Here is a 7,521-nt window from a genome sequence, read left to right as displayed (position 1 = left end):
ATATCTGGTTGAGAAAGTCGTCTTCAGAATATCGCTTGCTCGTATCTTGATCTGATGGTAGCCGGAGCGAAGGTCTATCTTGGAAAACACTTTGGCTCCGACCAACTAGTCAAAAAGAACATCAATATGAGGCAAAGGATACTTGTTCTTGATAGTCACCGCATTGAGAGGGCGGTAATCTATGCATAGCCTCAGGCTTTCATCTTTCTTCTTTACAAACAGGGCTGGACATCCCCAAGGCGAAATACTTGGGCGAATAAAACCTTTGTCCAGCAACTCCTACAATTGCTTCTTCAATTTTGTCAACTCAGCGGGTGGCATCCGGTAAGGCCTCTTGGAAATTGGTGCCGTTCCCGGTTGCAACTCGATGGTGAATTCAATATCCCGGTCTAGTGGCATTCCTGGCAATTCATCAGGAAAGACATCTGCATACTCACAGACCACTAGAATCTTCTTCAGAGGTAAATCTGTCATAAAAAAAGCACATGATTGAGTAGAACCTTGACTGGGCAGAATTAAGGTGAAGTTCCCACAGAACGGGGAATTGATTACCACGATACGGCTGGCTACATCAAGCACTACTTGGTGCAGGGTCATCCAATTAGCTCCCAGAATAATGTCCACATTTTCCAAACCCAAAACAAGAAGGGTGGTTTTGACAATGTGGCTTCCTAGTTGAATAGGCACACTTTGGTTTAATTGATTAGTTGCAATTTTCCCCCCAGGTGTGGCTATCATAAATGACCCTTTTGAGTGATAGAAAGGCAGTTGACATTTAGCACTGAACTTTTGGCTAATGAAACTATGAGATGCACCAGAATCAAACAGAATTAAAGCAGGTTGATTATAAACTAAAAAGATACCGGTCATGATGGGGGCTCCCTCAGGTATTTCCTCCAAAGTAGTGAAGTTGAGCTTCCCTTGCTTGACTTGTATCTTCTGTTTTCTTCCCTTGTCTTGATTTGGTGCTGGCATCTGCCTCACTGATTTCTGGGACAATTCTTGGCATAGTGGCCCACATTGCCACAAGTGAAGCACTTGTTCCTATTGCCCTGGCAGAACTGCTGCTGATGCGGAGGCTGATTGTTCCTTGGAGCGGGGGCTGGAAAATGAGTGGGTGCCGGTTGCTGCTGCTGAGGTGGCCTGATCACCCATCTGCCTGCCTACTGCTGAAATCCCCTGCTCTGATTGTGAGAAACAATCTTGAACCTCTGCGCCTAAGCGGATGGTGCTGCCATTGGTGCCTTTCTCTTCTTCTCTGCCTGGTGAGCTACAATACGGTCCTCCTAGGAGATGGCCAAGTTGACCAACTCATTGAAGCTATCTGCCCGGACAGTGTTAAGACGTTCTCGCAGCTTGGTGTTGAGACCCCTGCGGAAGCGGTCTCTCTTCTTCTCATCAGAATTAGCATGGTAACCTACATACTAGCACAGGTCGTTGAAGGCTTGAGCGTACTGCAATACCGTGGGAGTTCCTTGATTAAGTGCCAGAAACTCATTCAGCTTGCAATCGAGAATTCCGGCTGGGATGTGGTGCCCTCTGAAAGCAGTCTTGAATTCCTCCCAAGACACTTCATGATCAGGGGGGAGCATAGCACAGAAGTGGTCCCACCATGTCTGAGCAGGGCCACAAAGCTGTTGCGCGGTGAAGCGAGCCTTGGCATCATCAGGGCAGTCTCCCATGAGGAGGGGAAATTTGGACTCAACGACGCGAAGCCACACGTCGACGTCCAATGGATCTTCTGCCTTAGTGAACAAGGGTGGCTGCGTGCTCAGGAACTCCTGGTAGGTTGCCGCTGCCGGAGGTCGATGATGCTGGCCTCCACCATGCTGCTGAGGGTGGGGCTGGCACTGCAAGAGCTGTCGCAGAATCTCATTCTGCTGGGCCATCAGCTCCTGCACTGTGGGAGCTGGAGGAGGTGGCAGGGGAACCTGCTCGTTATTCCCACGACGCTGCCTAGCTGCCATATGAAAACAGAGATTTTCGCCATTGATATCCCAACTCACAATTTCGAACGACAAGCTATTATCTCATATGGAAATAAAATGCCATAATCATAATATTAGGTTTGAAATGAAGATAACATGGTTACAAACATCCCACAGATTTCGAAGGTTCATAAGGGTTACATCAATTAGGGGAAAGTACCCATAAGCCTAGTCCAAAATCTATCATTAACTAAGCTCGCGTAGTTTTCTATCCGCCTAAAGCGTCAAGGTGACTGATCAACCCTGAGTGGTGGAAGCGACACTAGATGCGGGTGAAGGAGGCATCGCGGAGGTAGTCTCATTGGCACCAGGGGCTGGTCCTAACTCCTCGGGAGCCTCTTCTCCCTCGCTTCCGGCCTCATTGGCCACCATTTCCAAGTGGTGCATGTCCAGGTGGTCATTCGCTTCTTCGAGTTCCCGCTGCACATCGTGGAGCTGGTTCTCCAAGACATCAATAGTGTTGTCTCGGATCTCCACCTGCTGCTCCAAGGTGGTGATACGCTGGCTCAGCCTTTCCACCTTCAAATCTTTCTCCACCAACTCGGAGGATAAGTTGACCACAAAATCTTCTCGGCTGTCGAGGGTGAGCTTGTGGTTTGAGCGATGTTAGCAAGGTGTGCCATAGCGTCGCTCTATAGTGTAACACCCTAGGGGTTACCTAGGTGTTGGCTTCCTAATGGCACATATACCCATTATCACATGTGGTTAAAACTTGGAGGAGAGGGAGTGCTTAAGACCTTGGAAGCATGAGTGAGTTAAGAAATACCAAGGACCCAAGTACTACCCAAGCTTTTAAGCAAGGATCACCTAGGGAAAAGGAGGATTGAACCTTGGACCCCCCTCTCTTAAAGCCTTTAGTTGAGAAAAAGATCAAGCAAATGCACATTTCATAAATTAAACCTTAACCAAAGTTTAAGAGTACCAAAATGTTTACAAAAGTCAGCAAAGGAACTTTACAAAAAGACCCCTATAAGACCCCTAAATCAGCCCAAGTGGAGAACACTATGGAATCACCCCCATTCCCTCTAAGTCCAAAATCAGCCCTAATCTAGAGATCAGGGGTGTTCACCTAGCTAATGGCACCAAAACCCCAGGGTCTAAATAACAAAAAGGAGCCAAATTATCTAAGGAACCCCTTGGAAGAGTTTGAACTCAAGCCAAGATCGTTTGACACGGGTTGGCACCTGTTTTGTCTCGGGTTGAAAAGTGCAGACAGACAAGACTTGGCGCCACCATATCTTCTAAACCAGACCCGATCTTCCCTTGGAACTTACATGAACTAGGTAGCCCTAGGTGCAGGGAAGAAATCTTACACAAGTTGTAGGGCGAGATTCGCACGTTTGGCTGCACAGCAGGCGCAAGAACAAAGGCAGAAATCAACGGCCAAGTGTTCGACGCGCTCTGGACTCGCCAGAGCACGCCCGACGCACGCCCTGCGTGCCTCGCTTCGCGCCAAAGACCAGCCAGCGCCATGGCCCGCGCCCACGCCTATAAAGCACCTAGGGACCTTGACCGTACCCCTCCGCACGCGCTCGACCTCACCGGAGCCCAAACCCACCGGCGTTTGCCCGTGCACGGCGTGTCCGCGGCCGCCCGATCCCCCTGCCACCGTAGACCGGCCAGCAAGGCCTTTCCCAACCCTGTCCAGCCCTCGAAGAAGACTGTGCACACCTCGGTGAAGCTCCCCGAGCGAGGAATCGGAGTTTGCTTCGCCGGAGAGGCCAGTCCACGGTCGCCGGACTCCACCCGACCGCCGGCGAGCGTAGACCGGGTAATCCTCTGCTCCATTCTTCGATTCCTTGTGCACATAGCCTCTACGTCACCCCGTGAAGCTCACTGTGCCATTGGATTGAACTAGGTCGCCGTGGTTTGGCCGGCACACCCGCCGCCGATGAGAGCACCCGCCTGCGCACGTGGAGCGTGTGATTCCGGCCACCCCCGCCGTCGAGCCGTACACCGTTGTGACCGCCAGAGCCTCCCAGAGCCAACCCCGCCCCTCGCTGGACCTCTCTCGCCGCCGGTAAGCCGCGCCACCCTTTTCTTTCTCGCGAGTACTATTTAAACCTAGGGAGGGACCGCGGGGGAGAAGAAGAGAAGGCTAGGGGGTTTTGCGCAATGTCAGTGACTCGGATGAATAGTAGTGCGGGGGTATAACTGAGAGAGTTAGTTTAGAAATAACCAGGGACTTCGGTGCAAAGTGGTTTTCCAGGAAATCTTTAATTAAATCTGATTTAAAATTTAAACAACACTTGAATAATTCATATCTTCTGTTTTATTCATCCAAATTGAGTCAAACCAATTTTGTCAGATCTTAAATAAAATAAACTACTTAAGAAAAATATAAAACCCCTATGTGCTACAGAAAACTTTAGGGTTCTGATTTAATTATTGTTTTGGCCAAAAGCTAAATAATAGGAAGAAAAATAGTTGCACTATTTGACTGAGGTTAAAATTTTTTTGGAGAAGTGCATGACCACCTACTGACCTATTAAAAAATGATAAACCCCTCTGGGCACCCCTATTTTTGTTAGGGTACTTATTCAGTATAGTTTACTAGAAAAATTTATTATACCCTGGTTTAATATAAAGTAAATAGGATACCTTTTATTTTAAGAAAACAAGGAAAACTTAGAAAAACCCTACAAAAATAACCCCAAGGTGAAAACACCCCAACCCTTGGGATAGTTAATGTTTTGTTATGAAGAACATAGGAAAAATATGAAATCTGCTGTTTGACATTTTTCAAATAACAAGGTAGTAGAAAGTGCCTTTTTGGCATTAAAACTTTGGAAAATCACAACTAAATAACCATCCCTTAGCTTTTTGTGATTTTTTGGCACATAAGCTTCTTATTACTGTTAGATACCAACAAAAATAACCCTTAGGACAGAACCCACCCCTAGTTAAGAGTTGTAGTACAAAGTGGCCCATTTACACAACTTTTGTTATTTTTGTCTAAAGCATAGCCTTTTTATTTTGAACCTCAACTTCCTAGAATGGGCTATAGTGACCAATGGCAACCCACTGTAATTTTTACAAAATTTTTGGAAAAAGTTAAACCCCTGTTGTAGTTCAAACCTCCACTAGAATTCATAAATAGAAAATAAAGAAAGGAAAATGAATAATGGAAATTAGTGTCATCCTAAAACCCTTTGTAAATTGTCCACTAAAATGTATAAAGGAAATACCAATCCACTATGCTTATCCCTAACAAAACCTAAACCTAGAGTGATAAGCATAAACCACTAAAAGCCACGTATGACCAAGAAACCCTAAGTTACTCATTAACTTAGTTTTTCTTCCTTTAGCATAATGTTATTAAATCCTGCATAATCATGACATACATATTCATTGCATTTCGATAGACTGTAACCTCGCTGACGGAGAGTACGTCCTCGTGCCGGAGCAAGGAGCTGCTCAGGAGGTAGCCCCAGATCCAGCACCAGAGCCTGCACCAGAGGATCTGCCTGCCACAGCTTTGGAAGGCAAGCCCCGGTTTATGCATAACCTGTTATTTATGCTATTTTACTACACTTAATGATTGTATTGAGATGAATGTGCACTTAAGTGTAGGAGTTATTTGAAATCCTAGTTGCATGATCTCAGGAATCCTATTGAGATGAATACTAGTATGCTAGGTCGAGTAGGTGCTTTATTAATTAGGATCTCGGTAGAAGTCGAGTGATTTTTCTAGCACTCGCGCGAGATCAGGAATTGGTTGTACCCACTTTCATATCATCATGACACTAGTCTGTGGACAACAATCCATGGGGATTGGTTGTCTACGAGATGGGAAATTGGAATAAGGATTAACGTGTGGATACCTGTGTCAAGCGTTTGAACGTACTAAACACATACGAGAAATATGGTAAATCGGTAAGCCTAGTACCTGATTGAACCTGGCAGTGGACTTTACCCCTCACGCGACCTGAGACGTGGTCTCCCATTCCGGTTATGGTGGGTACAAGTGCGGTCACTGCACGACGGCAGTCGGGGTCAGTGAGGCATTGAACGCCAAGGCGGTGAGCCCTGATCTACTGACGGGGAATCGATGGGGACGGTTGATGTGTGTGGGGACGGAGTGCCCCTGCATGTCGTGTTTTTAGGTTTACCTTGCAAGGATAAAAACTCGATTCGAATCGTCTGCATCTCGCAGCTAATGAGACTCTTGATCCATTGTACTGCATTGAGTAACAAGTGGAAATATGATGAGTTGATACAAGATATTGATTGCTAAAAATGTTTTCTATTATGTATGAGTAGATAGTACATATTTAGCCTTAATAGAGTCACACTTAAATTTGACAAAGCTAAAACTTGATTTAGAACTCAGCTAGTGCTTTTGGCAACCAAACCCCACGGCCAAACTGCTGCATGTCTAGAGGTAGAGGAGTAGACTCCTCACACCGGGTAAGTCTAGCTGAGTATTAGTATACTCAGCCTTGCTTGTGGCACAATTTTACAGGTTTGTTGGAGGACATGGTTGCTGGAGTGACTTGGCCGTCCATCTTGCCACCGGGTTGGACTGTCGAGTGGGACCCCGCCTCGGCTGAGGAGGAGCATGAGGAGTGATGGGACAGGCTTCCCCATCCCTCCATTTATTTATCGTTAGTTTTATTCCGCCGCACTTTGAACAATGCCAGCTACTTTTGCAAAAACTCCGATGATGATGTAATAATTTAATACTCCTTAATGTATGTTTTTATGCTTTATTGTATTTGCTCTGTGACTCACCATCGAGTGAGATTGTGGTACTTGATCTTGTCAGTGGCCTCGTTGGACTAGATCCGAGGGATTGACGAGTTATTCCCATTTAAGTGTGGTCTAGCCTCTAAGGCGGGACTTAGGCACTTAAGTTGGAATAATTCGGGCAGTTCCGCCACAGCTGGTATCGGAGCTTGTACCACCACAGAGGAATCAATAAAATATAAATACCATCATTTTCCGAAGTAAAACTTGATAGAAACAGATGTTGGATAGATCGTAGGACGATCAGGATAGACCCAGGACGTGAAGCCTTAGGATGATAGAGGGGTAGTTAGGTGGCTAAGTGATTAAGCCTTACAGGCTACTATAAGGGATGGGAGTTCTTCCCTATTCCCTTTATATTGATGTGAGGTCGTTCAGGACGAGCATGCATGCATTCTTAAATTAAACAAATGGAAAATTAAGTAAGGACTTAAATACAAAATGATGACCAACTAAGTACCCCAGCACCATTGTTATAATTAGAGAGAGGCTGAGTTGTGTTTCCTTTTTCTTTTTATAATTCCTTTTCTTTTACTTACGCTTAACTGTACACAGATGACTTTCCATGGATCCTCAGACGACGGGAATGCACTGTCCCACACTGACGGACTTGCACGAGAGGGCTTTCCCCGTATTTTGTGGGAGGTACTTCAGGGGGCCGGATACACGACACCTCCTCAGTACGCGGTGCAGCAGTTCGAGAAGCACCAAGTGCCCCGCTGTAGGGTGAGGATGACCTTGGAGCCTCATCCCCTGCAGCCAGGCTGGCGTTCGTTGGACTCTG

This window comes from Zea mays, chromosome 3 (genome assembly GCF_902167145.1).
Source record: "Zea mays cultivar B73 chromosome 3, Zm-B73-REFERENCE-NAM-5.0, whole genome shotgun sequence".
NCBI lineage: Eukaryota > Viridiplantae > Streptophyta > Magnoliopsida > Poales > Poaceae > Zea > Zea mays.
The sequence above is the reverse complement of the archived record's forward strand: the minus strand, read 5'-3'. Positions refer to the sequence as shown.